Raw genomic sequence first — 20,368 nt, 5'->3', positions numbered from 1 at the left:
ATCAGTTTCTTTTAAAGGGTAACATTACTATACCCTACAGAGCACTTAATACAGCCAAAAATTGTAATAATTAACTGCCAGTGCTAGTGCTAGCTTATTAATACTGGCTGTCTACATGTTCTCATGACAAAAAAGAAGACAGGAACATAACAGGCAAATGGTTCACATTGATTAAATAAAAGCTCAGAACTCCTGTGCTATTGATTTTTGTTTTGATGGTTGTTACAGAAAGAGAAAATAATAATTAAAAACAAAACAAAAAAAAAAAAAAAACACACTAGAAATCCAACGAAAGGAAAGAGAGAAGGAGAGAAAATTGAAATAATGAAGGTAGAAAGGAAGCATTAATTTCCTAACATTCAGAGACTGAATATGAGACAAAAAGATCAGCAGTTTTGAAACTTTTCCAGAATGGATTTAATTGAATTGCTAGTCACCTAACAGCATGGACACTGCTCACAGTCTTGATTTACTTCTTTATGGTTGGCAATATGAGAAGCAACAGTGTACAAGTGATCAAATTGTTTTGCCACATGGTCTTCTTGCATCTACGACAAGGTTTTAAAGACTTGGTAGAAATATAATGTCTTTGCTTAATGCACTATATATGTATTGAGGTGCTGATGGTCTCTCTCCCTATTCACAAGATAATGCCAGAAGATGCCCAGGAGATCCAGTTGTACTCCTGGAGAGTGAAAGTCTAAGAACGCTGCCTGAAATGGAATAAGTTGAAACTCCACATAAAGAATAACCCCACCATTCCAGCTTCACTTCTTCAGGAGTTCTACCGTGGAAAAAAAAAAAAAAAGGGAGAGGGAGTTGTTTTTACAATAACATAAAAGGACCAATAATAAAAGCAGCCAGATATCAAACTGAAAATGGAAATTGCAGTTCCTGCATTCATGCATAAGAGAGTCATAAGAACACCAACGTAAGTTGGAGGCTTTCTCAGATTTTCACGCTCAGAGTGTGTTCCAGCATCAACACAAAAAACAGGCTTACCCATCACTGGGATCACACTTTCACTGTGATCCCAGAGTTGGTACTCAGAGGTCTACAGAGATGTTGCTTGTTACTGGTGGAGGTGACAGAGATGAGATGTAGTTACATGTCCACTGATACTCAACTCACAAAGACGGCAGCCAAACCCTTTGCTTACTTTTGATGAGACTGATAGTTAATAGAAAGTGAGAGAGAAGAAGCTTTTCCATTAATAAGACTGAAAACTACACAGTGCATCCAAATTCAAATCTAATCCATGCTAGCAGATCTGTGATCTAAGTTTTGAAGTGACCCCACTGCTCCACCCACCACCTTAATTATTAAAACATCTCCTTTCTCCACTATTCTACTTTTTGGCTCCTGCCAGTGTGGTGGATCAGAATAAGAAAAGTGCTTATCTGTTGTCCATTTCACTTGCAGGTTTCTGACCACCCACGTTGGAAGTAATTATTATTTAAACTCACACTTAATGCACCTTCCAAGAGCAAACTATTAGCAAACTATTCTATGAATATTTGAAGAAGTACCTAAAGGCAAGGATGCAAAAACACCATTTCAAACACACTTTTTTATTTTATTATTATTTTTTTTTCCCTAGACCTCATTAACTAATGAAGAAATAGCTAAAAGAAATAGGATTAACTTCACAGGAGGGGCAGTAATAGTGTATTTTGCTCCTTCTAGCTAGGCTTGCATGTACATATGCTTTTTATCATTATCTGTCTCATTTTATCACGCAGTTTCAGCTTACTGCAAATACTCAAATCTGCAAACGCTTGGAAAAATGCTGATGGATAACAAGTAATAATGTGAAAAATAATCTTATGCTGAACGTGCTATGCAAAAGTATTGTTGTTCAGTTGTTTTTTCATAAAACTCCTTATGCTAATATGTTTGAAGTTGGCACTATCACTTGGGGGAATTTTTAAGATATATCATACTTAAAATCCATTTATCTCTTCCTCATATTTTTTGAAACCTCCATGTCATTTGCAGCTAAATATCAACATAATTTATTTTTGAACAACTGTCTGTTCAATCAAAACTCAATTTATTTATTTTTTTGATTCCTCATCTGAAATACACCTTAGACATAGTATTATCCCAAGAGATGGTTCCAAACCTGCCACACACACTATATTTTAACATTGTTGAATTTCAAGAGAGTTTGCTTCCAGATTCAATTTTTTAAGCTTGTTCCTAGCTCTTTTATAGATCAAGACATGTTCTAAATCCCCACGTGAATTCAAATTTTAGGGGTCAGCACTCAACTGCATTCTGATTCTGTACACTGGGAAATGTTCAACAAACTGCCCTTCAGTTCCAGTGCCCATGTGTCCCTAAAGAAACTGTATTTCCATGCCAGAAGTCCCTTTCTATGACAACATTAGTCAAACTCACCAAGTGGGAAATCTAATTGGTAGTAAAAAACAATTCTAGCTGTCATGACCTTGTCTACATTGTGAGTATTGCCGCTTTTAACATTGGTTCATTTGAACTGGGATTAGGGGTGATAGGAATTATAGGGTCAATTATCACCAGGAGCTAAAATAAATCTCTTTATAATTCAATCCCACAGCAATAGTCTATCATATCCTAAAGCAGTATTATGACTTTAATGAAGTTAAATTGCAAGCATAAACTGTTTTATGAAGGCCAGTACTTGGATGCAGATGTAAATATTTAACAAAAATTTGATAGGAATATTCTAAAAAGCAGAAAAAAAAAAAAGAAAAAAAAAAGAAAATGCAAGCTTTCCCTTGCAGTTTTATTTATAAGTGCTTACCACTGAACAATCCAAATTTGTGTTTAAACTATAATTGTCTTTTTTTTCCTAGTAATAATATAGAAATAGATTATTACATTTAGATATCACAGTAAGAGAAGATGGTGCTACCATATTCTGTCCATAATATAAAAGTGGGTTAATGCTATATTCTTGACCAAAGGGATATTAAGAAACTTTGTATGTGAAGAGCTGTACAAATTTCTCTGCGCACCTGCTAAATTAACAAGGTGCACTGAAATTAGTAGATTTTTTTTTTTTTCCTTACAAATTGTTTACTGGCATGTGTTGTAACTTCCTTAAGAATTTCATCATATAGAAACAGAGGGAAATGTTGTGATTACAACAAAGTTTGTGACCTGATCTAGACCAGGCTTTGACATAGATCATTCCAACTTGTACTATTGCTTGTAAAATAACCTAGTTGTATAATATTTGTATTTGGATAGACAGGTGGGTGAAACAAAAAACATTCTGCAACAATAAAACCGTTAACCCTGTGAAATGAGTACAACACATACCCTGCTGTAAAAATGTCAGACTGAAGCAAAACAAATACTCTAAAATTTTTCTGTAGGGTTTAATTGCTTTGTTAAAAAATGTTAAATCAACTTTCCCTGACATTCCAATATTGGATAAAAATCATTATTTGGCTTTTATTTTTAGCTGATTAGAAAAGGGATTTGCAAAATATTGTAAGTACATATAAACACAGTTTATGATGAGTGTGGGAGTGTTAACAAGCCACATTGCTTGGACAAATATATATTTCTTTTCCCTGCCATATGCTCTCTTTAGTCATCTGTTAGCAATAAGCACTTAGATGTGCTCTACTAATGTCTTCTCATTATAAACAAGCACATCACAAAGACCTTGATAAAACCTTCCCTCTGTCAATACTTAAGGAAAGGAAAGCCCAGCACTTGAAAAACACATCTGGAACCTGCTCATCATTCTTTAAAGCCAAATCTCACCTCTAGAGATGGAAATATTTTCTTTGTCAAAAGGCATCTTTAAATATTACAGCTATTTTTTTCACATACATGTGATGTAAGAGGAAGGACATGTATTACCAGAGGCAATAAAAAGCTGCAAGCATGGAAAATCTGTGAATTTTATCTTTCAGATGTCTCTGTGTTCTTCAAAAGTTAAACTTCCATTAGAAAGAAATTTCTAAACTATTTCTTTTGTTCTCTGTGTAAATCACTATGCCAATTTACTATGGCACTGAAACCACAGCACTTGCAGAATTGCTCCTTCCCCTTCATTTCTCTTATGAGAGATTAAGTTTGAAGCCTTAAAATTATAGCTTAAATTTTGACAAGATGGTCATGTATGAAAACACACTAATTTAGTTTATGGGTCTGGATATTTATTCAGCTGTCTTATAACAACTCACAGATACATTTATCCCCCTTTACAAAAACAACTGTGATTCACAAGAGTTTATATATTTGTTTTGGTCTCTCAAAGGTGTTATTGTATCTTTCCAAAATCAACACCTAAATCTTTAAAATGCACTTAATTTCAACTGCTAAAATTGGCTGAAGAAATATCTTACAAGCTAAAGCCATGTTCTTACATTAGTACTTTGAAGAGCTGTGTACTCATTTACTCACAGATACATGAACACATCTCAAAACCTGCCTGTGACACTAGCAAGACATGTTTTAATGCTCCACAAGATAAATTAATTCAGGTCATTTCCAAGCAAAGACTGGACATTTGGAAGCAGGCTTTCCTCTGAACTTCCCAAAGAAAACAGAGTCCAGTGTTATATTTGCAGTTCAAACAGTGATATCCTAAAAATTCTCCTTTTCTGACATCAAAGTATATCCATGACTCTCAACGTAAACTTTAGTAAAGGTTTCTTTATCCATCAATGTTGTCATGTTTTCTACATGTACCCCACTGTAACGCAGCACTTCTATTTGCTTATGTTTCCTCATGGTCAGAAGCCATTTACTTCTGGGGTTCTGCTGTCTCATCCTCACTGAAACCAAAGCTTGCTCTCCCAGTCATCAGGAAAGCTTTAAAAAAATATGTAACTTGCCTATCCTTATCATTCAGCAGCAGTTGGGCTTGAAGAGATCCAGTAAGATCTTGTGTTTACAATTCCAGTAATACTTGCATGTCCCTTACTGCTGACTACATAGTGAATACACTATATTTGCAGTTTGTAGATGTGTGCTCCTGTTGTACGACTGTCTCTTTTCCTCTCTAACCATCATATCTTTTTTCTCCTTGTTAACATCACCCATCTCCAGCTTTGTATCACCTACCTTTTTGGGTGCCGTAGCAGAATAACATGTCTACTTACAGTAAATGTTCTCAACTCTTATTTGGTTCAGAAGTTTGCTGCTTCAGTTTTATCCTTTAAGAAGTGCTTGTAGAACAAAGGCAAATAGTAGTTAGTGCAGCTGTGAGTGAGTCATTCTGAACCAAGGTGGCTAAGAAAAAGAGGCTAGGCAGTAATCTCTGAATCCTTAGAAACATCTTTGCAAGTAAAATGCAGTCAGTCTTAATTCAGTTATGCACTGAAAACTACCTGAACCTCTGTTAAGAGTTGTGGTCTTGAGCACCCTTTCAAAGAATGCAAGTCTGATTTCAAGGAGGGCGAACATTATTCCTAACACATACATAGTTTCAAGGTCAATAGCCTCTTTTCCATCTGCAAGTACATTTCAAATCCCCTCAAATACACCTGCAAAAGACAGTCTGGAAATGGAAATGGTATTTACATTTAAACAGCATATTTGGTCTCAGGATGTATTTTATTGTTAAAAAGTCAATACTAGTTTTTGGAGACACTCTTGGCTTTTCCCCTCTTTCCCCCAATATCACTCTCTCCAAATAATATGATTCAAAAGCTATTTCATTGCTTAAAACAGTCAGAGGCAGAATTTAGGCTAATCCTAAGGGGTTTAAAAATGTATCCTTATGAGACCTCAAACTCATTTGATGCTTAAAGACAAGCATCACATGAGAAACACCCTGGCTTGACAGGCTTAGTTCACAGCTCTTGCTCAGTATCAAAAGGGACCCAAGTAGAGCACTATTTATTGTATATGAGTTCAGTAGCAAGCATAATAGCCAGAGTCACTTTCATTCATGTACACCATAGGGAAGAGCCGATCTTCTGCGCAAAAGTTAGTGTTTTGAGAAATCATGTGAAAAGCTGCTTGGATGTCTAATTCCAAGTCTTCCTCAATTCCAAGTCTTCCTCAACCTCAAGGCACACAAGGTCTTATCTCCCACTTGTCTCTTGCTAGATAATAAACTACAAGGAAGAGGATGGGGACCACTTTCTAACTCTCTAAATGACTGAAGTCAAAAGAAGAACCTGACACTGCTCATCTTACACCTATCATATGAAGCTCACTGATATGGAAATGGCTAGGTTAGGGTTACCTAAGGAATAAATTGCAACTTTGTGCAAGTAATGGAAGACTACTGTATGAGATACAACTCATAAAGCTGTCATTAAAAAAACAACACATACACACACACACACAAAAACCCACATATCTTCAAGAGTGTTCAATAGATTGTTTTTCAAGAGTCATCAAATTGTAACAGTCTAGGAAAAGACCAGTAGACCAGAGGTTGCTCAAGAATAATTAATAAAAAATATATCTGCATTTTAGATAGCATTAGATCAACACTGTTAAATCCTTAATTTATGGCTGATTTTTCATTCTGTTCCATAAGAACACTTCCATTTTATTACTTAGGGTAATATATTAGGAGCAATTATGTAGTACAGCATAGCACACTGTCCTGCACTGTATACTGACACGTCTTTATCAACATGACGGCTCTTAGGTCAGCACTCTGAGGCCCAGCTTTGCACTGACATTCACTGTAGCAGTAAAAGTTGCATGATCGAGACCCTCCATTCAAAAGCATACACGTATTTTAAAATATGTTATCATTCCTTTCTTTCCTGTGTTGTGATTTTTTATGAATTGGAACATATCAGCAACCCATTTTTCTCTAAACTAAAGATCATGCAAAGCCAACACTCCTGAAATCAGCCTTATAGCATAAGCAACGCAAACACTGTGTTGAGTAATTATACATTGTAATTTTTCATTTATTTTGCCTTATATAACTGCATTTTCATAATCAGCCTTCTCAATAGGCACTCCATACATTTTACTGATAAATAGTATTTTTTAAATATATGCAGTGTTAGTAATTCAACATGCCAGGTTTTATTTTAATACCTTTGAACCCTTTTCCTTTTTAAGATCTCTTATTAACAACTCCATCTATCAATGGTGCATTATTTTTTCATAATCCGAAACTTACAAGCATTTGAAGAAGGTCAGCTTAAGAAACGGAAAAAGAAGAAACTGAATGAAATCACCACACTGCAACCTGAAAAAGTAGCCATAAAAATTGGTTTTATAACAGAATACTTTTTGAAGTAATTGGCACAAAGACTGTTCTAGTGCAGATTGCTGCAAGAGCGCTCTTGGCAAGAACATCATAAGCACCAGCAAAACTTTAATATGCTCAAACAGCCAAATACAAACTGACACCAGGAACCCATGTGTGGCAACAAACAGGAGAAAATAAAGTATCTCAATTTAATACAAACCTACATACAAAGGGATCAATTTTTACAATTCGTGGTTTAGCATACAATAGAGCTGTCCTCAGAGTGAATAGAGAGTAGCTATACATAAGAAATTAGAATTATCAATTCGGGGGAATTTCTCAAGAGTCCTTTTGATATGTAATACAGCAAATATAATGACTAAGAAACCAGACATCAATGCATTAAATGAGATCAGGTTGAGATCTATTTAGAAAAGACAGGTTTAAGCTGGAAAAAGAATCTCTTTGATATGACCTCCAGAGCAGACCATTTGCGGGATTCAAGATGAGCAGATTTACGCTTGCATATCTGCTTACTTCACAGCTGCTTTTAAATATAAACTCTATAATATCTAATATTGAGTTATTGCAGAATTAAGTCTATATAGTAAAAAAGATTAAGAACCTGGGATTTTCTTATACTCCTAGCAAATGTTATAATGGATTTTGTATATTGAATTCAGAGGAATAAATGAAACATAGTTAATTCTAAAGCTAGCTCATGTGACTAACTTATATTTCTAAATGATCTATTAGAATCTGGCTACCACTGATCTACACAAGATATCTGGAATGCATCAGAAATTTTGGTAGTCTGTTTCCCTGATTTATGACCAATACTTATTTAACCCTGAAATTCAAAAGATAACTCCACTTTTAACAGATTTTCTACTGCAAAATCCCTTGGTGTTCAAATGTGTTGCCCTTTTTTTTTTTCTTCTCATAGAATGTTTGAAGTCCCCTTTAAAAACAATGCCTTGAGGATATTTTTTCCTTAATACCATTTAAAGAAAGTTGAAAGCATTTAGTTATTGAAGTGTGCTGGGTGTAATAGAGGAATTGTCAACCCTGCCCAAGAGCAAACTCCTGGAGCTTGCTATTCCAGAATTCTGGTGCTCCCGTGAGCAGTAAAAAATAAACTTGAGAAAGGACTTTTGTTGCATCAGTTCCAACATAGTTTATTGGAGTATCTGCGGGTAGTGGAAACTAGCTACATCATTTTGCAACAGAGAGGCTGGAAAGGTTTTTTTAAAAAGTTAGCCTGAATCCTTTATGCCAGGACAACCAAGTCTTGTTGCATTAAAGATAGCCAATAATAAATATTCTTCAGATGTAGTGTCTTTATTTCTATCTTTGGAGAGAGAAATAAAGGTGTTCCCCCCCCACCACCACACACACACATTTTTTGATGTAGTTCTTAGCAACCCAACAATTACCTTAGGTGATTCTCTGCACAGTGAGCAAGGTCTAGATAAAACAAAATATCTGATATTAATGCATTTTTTTTACACACACACAGAAAAAAAAAAAAAAGAAAAAAAAAGAAAAAGAAAAAAGAAAAAAGAAAAAAAGAAAACGCTGTTTGTAAAGAAAGAAATGGATTCCCAAGCTTAGCCTTGATTAAGACAGTATTGTTTATGTTTTACTTGAGCTCTTCACCTACGGTTGCAAGCCCAGAATGCATTATGAAGATAGTCAAGAGAAGGCATATTCAGTGCTCTTTATTTTGTGGCTAAATAGTAGGAAAGATCTGGGCTTCAGCCACAGGAAAGCAGGGACACACTATGAAAAATGTTGAGAACTACCATGGGAACTTCATTAACACCAAGTTTCCTCTGCTTGTGTTAATGGTGTCTGTTACAGTCTCTTATGCAGGCAAGCACAACCATTTTGTTCACTGCACTGCTTGTATGGTTTCTCCTCATGGCACACTTTTCACTTGCTGTGTACAAACACACAAGTTTTCCTGGAAGATCTTTACTGCAAAATGCCACGACTGCAATGAAAGCAAAGGTAGAGATTGGCAAAAATGGTGAATTTTTCCTAGTTATGAATGTGCTTTCCTTCTACCATAAATGACATGTATGAATTTAAACTCTATATTTTCAGTTTATAAGGAGAAAACATAGCAAAGTATATGAACTGATTTTTCAAAAAATATAAGTGTGTATCTCAGAAAAGCTGCTACAGGTGGCCAGTAACGCCTCCACATCCAAACAGTGAAAAGGAATGAATATAGAATCACAGAATCATTAAGGTTGGAAAATACCTCCAAGACCATCTGGTCCAACCATCACCCTACCGCCACTATCACCCCCTAAGCCATGTCACTAAACAACACGTCCAACCTTTCCTTAAACACTCCCAGGGATGGTGACTCTACCACTTCTCTTGGGAAACCCATTCCAGTGCCTGACTACTTTTTCTGAGAAGAAATGTCTCCTAATTTCCAACCTAAACCTCCCCTGGTGCAACTTGAGGCTATTCCCTCTAGTTCTATTGTTATTTATCTGAGAGGCCGAGCCCAGCTTCCCACTATTTCCTTTCAGGTGGTTGTAGAGAGGATGGGATACAAAAATTCTCTGACCTGTCTGCCAACATCTAACCTCAGTAGTTCTCTGAACGTGCTCAGTGTTATATTTAAACAGTTTTTAAAATGTCTTGTAAGGTACTGATAAAGAAAATATCTGGCATTCAAACAGCAAGCCCCAAGTGCTAAAATGTCTTTACAGTGCCTGGCTGTAGGGGAAGGTTAAGTCACACCATGACAACCCTTCTAGAGAAGCAACTGTGTATCCTTACGAGCAGTTGTAGCAGGTCAAACCAAAGGTCAGCATCGTCTCATGGAATGGCCAATAACAGCTGACTAAGGGAGAGTATCAGAGCAGGCAAGCATATAATGACATTTCCCTTGTGTATTTTGTCAGGACATCCTGAGATAAAGGCATTATGCTAGTTTGGTAAGTATTTTTGGTAGGTATTTTTGTATTCAGAGTGCCCTCTGGCACTGTTTCACTATGGACCCAGTAAATGCCTCCTTTTGCTTGTTCTGAGTTTGCTATTTACTACTTAATTTTGTTGTGCACCTTACATATTGAAAGACTGCAGAAAATTATATGCTATTGACCCTCGCTATACACTGATGCTCTCTGTTATGTGCCTCCTTAGTCATCTTTCTTCCAAGCTGAATCTCCTAGGTATATTTTAGATGTTCCGCAATGTTGATCAATGTTGTCACTTTTTTTGCTTTTATATTATCTTCACTTTGAGATAAGGTGGGATAATAAGTGCACAAGTATTCAAGATAAAGACGCAGCATTGACTTGTACAGTGGTATAATGGCATTTTCTGTTTCATTTTCTCTTTTTTTTTTCTTTTTTCTTTTTTTTTTTTTTCCTTTTCCATTACTAACACTCTGTTTTCTTTCTGACCACTACTTAGAACTGGGCTGTTCCTTTCGTAGACCACACATTACAACTCAAAGTTATCTCTTCTGAGCAGTAACAGCTAGTTCAGAGCTCATCATTGTATATATACAGCCAGGATTGTTTTTTCCCAGGTGCATTACTTTATATTTACCTGAACTGAATTTTATCTGCTATTTTATAGCCCCCTTCACACAAAATCATGAAGTTCTTGTACTGCTGTTCACATTAGACTTACATTTTTACAATCCAATAAGCACTGTAACTGCCCTGTTTGCCTTGGTCTTCATTTAATTTATGAATATGCTGAGAACCAAAGACCCCAGGAATAACAATCTTTGATCTTTGAAAAAAAATAAGTGACCTCTGAAACTGAAAAAAAAACCACTCTTGTCTATTTTTTTTATTTTTTTTTTCCTTCTTTACAACACTTGTCCTCCCCCTCTGCTGGTGGCAGTTCAATTTGTTGCAGAATTTTGTTCAGGGACTGTGATTGGCCTCTTCTGTAAATCCAGCTATACTGGATATCAAATGGAAATCCCCCTTAGACATGCTTGCTAGTTCCCTGAGAAAGCTGTGTCAATAAAAAGTCAATACTTTGACTCTTCTTTGACATATTGTATTTATTTGGGTATCTACCAATTCTGTTTTTATTTTCTGTAAAAGTCTTCCAGGTATGAACACCCTTGTGCAAAGAGGCAAGGAAGGTGTTGCCTACTGTTTGCACTAGGCACTATAAATTAATATATGCAAAAAGAACACGTATATTAGGAGACATTCTTGCTGAAACAAATCTCTTGCCTGACTGACTGTGCACCCCTCAAAACCCTAGTTTGTCTCTATAAAATGTGAATGAGTATACAGACTTATTTTGCAAATTCTGTCAAATGCAATGAAATACTGATAAATTAATAGAGACATGCAAACTGTATGTTCAATGACAGTGGTTGCAATAGGCCATAAATGTTTGTATCTCAGGTTTGAGTTACTTTTAAGAGACATGTGACCTGCAGTCACATGAGCCTGCAGTGCCATCCTAAGCCTCCCCTGAAATGTTTGAAGAACATGCAAATATAGGTACATATTTTCAATCAAATCCATTTTGTGAAGAAATATTCAGTGATGACTGTTTCACGTTTCAATTACACATTGTCAATTCACTTCAATTTTGGAAAAGATTTGTGACCCAAAATCCAGTTAATTTTATGGAGAGATTTTTTGTGGTATTTCAAGAAACTGTACTGTCAACTACTAGCTGAAGTCCATCCAAACAAGATATGTGATTTTCTTTCAAAGAAAAAACTTTTATTCCACTTGGAGATGGATGGTCTTTGCAAAGCTCTGACCTTCTCCTTGACAGCTACAAATGGACTACTATTTATGATTTGTTTCTATAAGCTATTTAATGTAGCAAGCTAGATTATAGATAGCAATTTATTTGTAAAAATCATAATAAAACAGAATTGTTTTAAATGCCAGATGTGGATAAATGTGAAGCAAAAACTGATGAGGGAAGTTTCATGTTCTTGAATCTACACTGAAGAATTGTGGCAGCCTTTTGGTTTATCTGCACTTAGAATCAATTTAGTAATTTTTAATTCACTTTTTGTTGTTGTTGTTGCTTAACATTTATTGTTATACTCATGCAATTAATTCAAAAGTTGGCAACATTAACATGCAAAGATTAATTTTCTTTTACTCAAGCACCTCCTAGAATACGTTTTTTTGAACAGGTTACAAAGAAATTACCTCCACATCAATCACATTAATAAATGAGATATAGTAGGAGTGTTGCATGCCATCTGTCAATCCACAATGAACCTTTCTTTATATTTGACTAAGTTTTCCTATGTAATTTAATAAAATTACAAGAAAAAATTAGGACAGCTATTATGACAGCTCTGTCTTTCACACACTGGAGTCTTGACCAAAAGACAATTTGAATACTTAGGACTCATCCCCTGCAAGACTGGAAATCTCTCCTTTAAGAGTATGATGCACATATCAGGTCCTATTGAAATAAATGCTGCTTGCCCCATCATCCACTGGTCACAGAATTTGTACCTTCACAACAACCTTCAGGTTGCTCAGCTGTCAAGTGTTTCTCATCTGGAATGAGAGCCATTCATTTGCCCTTGATGTCACACTCATTTACGATGGCTGAAATGTTTATTCAGAAGGGAAGTAGAGATAATGAGCAAGGTTTCTTTGCTCTTGGTTACCAGGGGCTATTCACAAGACTTCAGACTCACTCGCTGTGTTTCTCATTGTGACACAAAAAGCACAGAAAAAATAGTGTTGCCAACTGTCATTATTTTATTATGACTTTCACCATATTTGGTGTTTAACTGAAAGCCTCAATTTCTGTACCTTTTTTTTTCCCTCTGTGTGTGATTCAGGTTGCTGCTGTAAACTGGATAAATTGACAAAATAGATTTTTTTTTTTTTGTATAGACAGGCAAGGAATATGCCTTAGACAATGCATTTCTTTGTGGCCTATATAGGGCTAGAATGGACTCAAGCATTTTGTTCTCAAAATGAGGATTTTATATTTCTCACAGTCAGTACAGAGGTTCAGATAAATCTGCACAGTTAGGTACAAGAAGACACAAAGAATGAATTCAGCACTCAATGCAGACCTTAAGATACATGAGTGTGCAAGCTGTGATGCATGGAAGTGCTTCAGGGCTTCTAGGAACCCAACCCAGACATTTATTTATTTTTGTACAGAGAATAAAACATGGTCTTGGTTCTCTCTCCTGTTATGCTGGGAAAAGTACGTAGAAGAAAACTCCAGTCTTTTCAGCATTTAAGTTAAAAATCCGAAATTAGTTCTTTATGTAACAAGCAAGGATTGTTATACATATTTCATATATGCTTCAATCACATGGACAGTCCACGGATTTAGTGGGACTATATCCATGATCTATGTGAAAAATAAGAATCTACGTACTCTTGGTATCTGTTAAGATTATGGGAAATTTATACAATATTTAACAAAACAGTATCAGTGAATTCCTATAGAACGTAGTTGGAATCTACAAAAATAATGATCCCATATATTTTAATAGGGAATTTATGTGCTTGGTAAAGCATTTCCATAGGATGATTGTAAAACCTATCAAAAAGATACTATTCTAAGGCATTTGACATTAAAGATACCCTGAGGAAAAAAAAATCACCTCATTCTTAATAAACCAGTTAGAACTTTTCAGTAAGGAGAGGGAAATAGTCTAAGAGCATTTGTAAATCTTAGATACATTTATATGTTTTGACTTGGTGAGTTAATAGTAGCCCACTGCATATTGATCTGCACCCCTGTGAAATCCAGGGATGCCTGGTATAGCCTTACCACGTAAAATAGCTCAGGATTTGTCTCATTATCCTGTATAAGTCATTTCTATTAACATTTCTCCTTTTTTGTCATCCACTTATGTCAAGCACCTTCTGTAAATCTCAGGTGAAATCCACAGGACACTTTGTACAAAAATGCATTTTGAATAATTGAGTGTCTGGTTTAGCTGCTAAATTCAAAGCAAGCCGGGCTATGGCACTGTATATTTTGTTGGATGTATTTTCTGGCTTTGTGGGGTATTGGCTGCATGATCTGATATAAACTGAGGCTAAATGAACTCTACAATTTGTATTCCTACAGCCACAAGTTTATTTATTGGCTTTTTTTTTTTTTTTTTTTTTTTCCTCCTTGGCTCTGTCTGTAAGGTTCATTACTTACAGTTACTGCAGAATCAATTTGAAATGGCCAAAATCAGTGATGGAATTTATAGCACAATAAACGTACTGCTATACAAGTGCTGTTACACATGAAAGGGCCTGGGAATATTCTTTTCAGCAATCCTTCTACATAGTAGAGTGTTCTGTTTTTATCAATTTAACAGAATCATCACAGGCATATTCTGAAAAGTGTAATCCTGACAGCTACACAGCAGATTTTCTCTGAGGCAGATATTTTTACAGGAAAACAATATTATTGATAAAATCTTAGCATATCAGAACACAGAAGGGAAACTGAACACATCTTTTTCATTCTCCACATCAGGCATTTGAAGTTCTATTTCACCAAAAAAAAAAAAAACAAAAAAAAACTAACAAACCAACAAAACAACCAACAAAACAACAACAAAAAACAAGCCAATCCTGAAACAGAAACAGCCTATAACCACATTCTCACACTCTTGAGATAGATGTTAATTAGTTATCAGTTTAGGAACTCTGCAATCTAAAGTAAGAGCACAGTGGGCACTATGGTCTGTGGAAAATGTGGAGGGCACTTGAAGCTAAAACATAAAGTATAGCATGAGGAGTTGCCTGCTTGTAAAGTTTATAAAGATTTACAATTCTATTTAGTCTATTCTTCTTCCCAAGTATCTCTATTACAGACATCTCATATTTTATGCCATTTTGAAGCACAAAAAGTTTTAACTTTAGCATGATACATTGCGAAAAAAATACAGAAAAGACAGATGGCAGGCTGTCCTCCCCAAAACTCAATTTCATAATATGCATGTGATTGCTAATAGGCGGGCACTAAAAAACAATTTTCCTTGACGGAGAAGAGCTGATAAATTGTCAACATAAACTTCGCCTGTGGTTGCTCCAGTGATCTAAAGCTCTTCTGTGAGTTTTGTACCATCAAAGTCTGCATCTTACAACCATATCAAAATTTATGAACGCACATGACTATAAAGTGACTGAAAGCAACCCATAATGCATGTTTGCCTATTGTGAATCAGCTCCTTGCTTCTTCTGGAAAAACTGTGTCCGGTGCCCCTTTCTTAACCCTGGGCATGTGACTGTGGGAGAACCAGGCTAGGTTCAGTGATGTCTGGTGAGTTAATTAAGATGGCTTTGCATTTAGATATCTCTTAATCACAGTGCTAAGTCTTCTGGTAGACTGCCCTAGCCAACATAGTCTTTGTAATAACATAACAAAGTGAATGATGACAAAAAACTGAAATTAGTTGAGTATTTAGGGAAAAATATCTACACATCTGAGCAGGGAGAAACAAATGAGAAGGCTATTAAGCTAGTGGTTTTCAAAAGGAGAAATGTTTCTCTAATATTTCAGATAAAAACATGCCTAGACATTCCAATATATGACAGAATTCAAAAGGCCTGTTGTATTCACATGAAATAAAATAAAGCACTGCATTTGTGCATGCACACATTCTTGGGGAAAATTCCTAAACTATTTGTACGTTGAATAAAAACTGTTTACATTGAAAGTACAAAGCATTCATTTCAGATTTAAACATTTTACTACAGCTGGTAAGCATGAGTTACAATTTTCTGAAAGGCTTATAACTATTAGATATCTGTATACCTGTAGGAATTAAGATCTTATTTCTCAAAATAACTGAGAAGCAGTAACTCAACAGCATATGAGCAGACGAGTGTCTGCTCTAGTATAAACATATTTGCCTGGAACAAAATAAGGTGATGCTCCTACCACATATTTAATTAGAAAATTTTCTTAAGTTTGATTGTGAAGACTATGAAACATTTTGATTGGTCTCTTCCTATTATACAGATAAGATGCTGCTTGCAAGGAGGTGACTAATTCTGTAAAGCGAAGCCATGGGAAGAATCCATAATTCTTGAACTTTCTTTTAACTAGAACAATACTGTCAATATTAAAGTCCTGTTGCTCTAATTGCTTGCAGTTTATATTGCTCTTCATATGCCCCTTAAATTAAAAATAAAAGAACTGCAGTAGACTAGGAATAGATTTCAAAATTAGGAAATAATGCCAGACTGGCAGATCTGTTCTTTTCCAAGTATATTTGGATAGAGCCACTGGTGTTATATATTGTTTGGTCTAGGATGGAAAATTATACAGAGCCTAGAATTATAACTGAATATATCTATACAAAGGAAAGGGAAAAGGGGGTGGAAATGAGAGCTTTTAATGTGCTACCACAAACAAAATTGAAAAACATATTGTTTACAACTGATGAAATAGACCTTGACTGTGTCCTTTTAATGGCAAGCGATTCACACAGCAATGTGAACAAGAAGTTCAGAGAGAATAAAATACCTATCCATAAAAGTGAAATAAAACTTGTAACCCTCTTTAGGGTAACCTCTTCAGAGCTCAGACCTCTATGCAATATGTATGGATTAATAATACAAGCTCTAATAAGAAGTTTGCATGAAAATTAACACTTACTGTAATACACTTAATATTTTCATTTGTTTGGGGTCTTTTGCATGATTTTTAAATAACGTAGAAAATTAGAATAGATGTAGCCTCCCAAACTTATTCTCAGATATTATTTTTCTTTAAGCAGGCATGAAACACTTGGTTCTAAGGAGGTATAGCCAAAAAACATAGCAATAACAATTAAAATTTCTTATTTCATACTGGTTATAGATGTATTAAGGTATATAAGCTCCAGGGTCAGTATAAGCCTTGCTCAGCTTTCTTTAAAAGCATTGGGAGTAATAAAGACTTCCATTTTATCTTCGGTGAAATAATACTGCTGAAATATCACCTCATTTTTGATGTCAGCAATGATTTCTTTTTACCTCCATGATGTCAAATGGGAATTATTATTATTAGAATGACAGCTTCCTAATGATGCTGTAAAAAGAAGAAACTGAAATTTTTCCCACCAAACATTCATATTCTGCCTTCTCCGTAGGGTAAAGCAGATGGGCTCGCCCAAACGCCACACTGAATAAAGATATTCTTCAGCTAGTATCACTGCATAAAACAGAAGAATCAAGAAGCATGCCTGAACATTTAGAAACAGAGGCATAATAGCATATTGAGTTATACAGTGGTGTATATGCACTTTAGACAATAGAGCAAAAGGACATTTGTACTGTAGGAAGACTGTCTGGGAAACATGGCCTGAAACCCGTGATCAATTTTCTGTTCTAGAAGGTAAATACAGAAAATTAGTGTGCAGATGCACCAGGTTAAGTCAACAGCTGGAGGGAATAAAAGCCTCATGTAATGGTCCTTGTTCTACCAAGGGCTTCATGTATAGCATACTGGTGCTGAAATGCTCTGTGCCTTTGTTATCCTTTTCTGCTGCATGAGCAGGTACAGAGGAACCTTCCTTCTTATTAACAGCAAATTATATAAGAAATCTGGCTTTTGAGGAAATGATAGGCCTTAAACCTTATGAAGCTACCTATTTTTCTAGAAAGTCTGTGAAGAGCAACTGGAGAGTGGTACTATCTGTGTGAGGGAGTGGGGCATTTTGACTTGCTAGTACTTTCACTTTGGTCCAAATATAAAGAGCTACAGTGCATATCGTTTCCCTATAATTTATACACATGCATATTACATATGCATAATGCATCAGCTTCATACTAAAATCTAATGAGAAGCTTGGAGGTCTTCAGTTTGGATAAATATATGGTGGGTATGAAACATATTAAGCAAATGGAAAAAAAAAAGTCTCTATAGAGAGTTAATTTTGATATAAGAAAGGCAAGTTTGTAAAGAGCCAAGCCAGATGCCAGCCCAGGAGGTGGCTGCTGCCAGCCCTGCTCCTCTCCCACATTGAAGTGGCCAGAGGAGCAGAGTCAGGGAGCTCCCATGGGCAAAATCCAAGTGGCAGGGAAACATGTTTCCCTACTGGGACATTGCTTCTTTCTCTTTCTGAGGACAAAGATTTTGAAGTAGTTCTTCTACAGTCAGTGGTACCCCAGTTTGAGAGCAGGAATTCATCTTTTACTAAGTGTTCTGTAAATGTGCTGCTAAACTTTGTACCATTTGATCAGAGTATTTTTTATTTGGCATCTCATTTTCCCTATTCAGGGCAACCGTCAAAACAAAGGAAGTACCAGCCTGAGAAAATGAAGTGTGATGTGCCGGAACACAGAGATGATTTGACAATATTCATGTGTTAGAAAGAAAGGCTGAGGATGAAGTACTGCATGCAATCACGGCTGGCTCTGACACAATCGACCATTGTTATCTTTGGCATATACTTGATCTCTTGGTATGTCAGCACTTTCCAGCCTCAGAGGAGTGTTGCAAAAGTACGTTCATTAATACAAATGACATTATAAGCAACAGGAAAAAGCCAATAAAAGATAATGCTTTCTGAAGATACAAACCTGCACAAAAAGTAAAAGAAAGTTTTTTTTTTTAAAAAGAGAGAAATGGGTTAAAAATAAATGAGAAGTAAAGATGCTTTTCCAAGTTTAGGACTTGGTGAAATCATAACTCAGTGTTCATATGATTCTTGCACAATGTAAATAAATGAATACAGTTATTATATGATGGAGAAATATGAAAAGTAGGAAGCAAAAAAAAAAGAGGAACTTTTATAAGAATTCTGTAGGGACAACTTTGACAGGACAAAGAAACATACTTATGAATTGTGGGCAGCTAACACATTTCAGCATGTATTGAGTAGAAGAACTGATGATGAAGGAAAGATTACTGGAAAATTAATGATGACAGTATTTAAATAGGGTCTTAAATATTTCCAGCTGTAAAATAAATATCCTCTGTTGTTTTTTACATTTAAAAGAATATGTGATTGAAAAAATATATATTAATGAGACCCAGCTTGTGTAGCTGGTATGTAAAAGGTGCTGTACAACCTTAGCTGTTCAAGAGAACACACACTGAATTATAGAGCCCTTGCTTTTGTAGAACGGATGTAGAGACAGTTGATAACACACAACCTCTTTACCTTCTTGAGTGCAAAAACTACAATCTCTCCCGGTGTCTGTGTTACACATGGATGATACATTTGAAATGAACTTCTTCTTTCCCAACTAATATAGCCTGTGACAGATCGTAGTGTAATGAATGGTGATATGTGAATGCAGGTACTAAATTTATGGAACTCCTAAAATACATTTTTGTTTAGAATTTTTGTGTAATTCTTTAAGAAAATATTTCCTTGCCAAGGCAGCAGTGAAGAATACTCTCTTGCAAAAATGTGGTCTTAACCTTCTAATTAACCAATGACACTATTTATACAAAAGGTAAATACACGTGTTTGCGTAAATTATCAGGATTATACCCTTATGATTTCAGTTTAAGATGTGTATTTTCAATTTAACAGCTATCAATCTAATTTTACCATATCAAGATGTTATGCAGAATATGAGATAAATTTTCTTAAATGTAAAATTCACTGAAATGCAAGCCTTAGAACCTTCCTATTATTCTCATCTTAGTTCTGAATTTCATGACTGCTTCACACTCAATTTACCAGATTTATCAGTGGAGAGATGATACTGCTTCTGCAAGTACCAATGATGAGCAAAAAGATGTGCTTTTCTACATTAGCTTGATATTAGTTACATTTTTTTTCAGGGTATCAGCTTCTTGTCCTTTCTAAGCATACTTTGGAGAAAAAGCTTTGAACTGTTGAAAGAGGTAAAGATCTATAAAAAGCTACTACTGTCTGCATTTACACATTGAATACACTGTTTACATTATGAAAAGGAGGCGGGCCAAAATATCCCCTGGTGGCAGTTAGAAAAACAGCCAAGTGAAGCAGAGATGTTGGCAGCAGCATGTGCCTGAATTCTGGCTGGTGATTCTTCACAGAGCACCGTGTGGTTCTCTTGGCTCCTACATAAGGCTTATTCCCACTCACTAACAACAAGCAGTGGCAGACAACAACAGCTGACAACTTGAGAAAATTTTGGGAAGTGAAGTGAAGACTTCTTTCCTCCAGTAGGCATTCCCACCTAGTAACATGATACTTTCTCCTGGAGTGTAATAGGTGGCATTGTCTGCTTCTCACTCTGTTGAAATCTCACTGTTCTC

At 35.6% G+C, this 20,368-nt stretch overlaps 1 protein-coding gene across 10 annotated transcripts in view; it reads right to left on the bottom strand.

The window, feature by feature from the left end:
- The window catches only part of NPAS3 (neuronal PAS domain protein 3), a 613,991-nt gene that overhangs the window by 31,766 nt on the left and 561,857 nt on the right, over window positions 1–20,368 (bottom strand). The window lies entirely within an intron of this gene.

Source organism: Anas acuta, chromosome 5, assembly GCF_963932015.1.
Source record: "Anas acuta chromosome 5, bAnaAcu1.1, whole genome shotgun sequence".
Taxonomy (NCBI): domain Eukaryota; kingdom Metazoa; phylum Chordata; class Aves; order Anseriformes; family Anatidae; genus Anas; species Anas acuta.
This window is presented reverse-complemented; position numbering and strand designations above follow the sequence as displayed.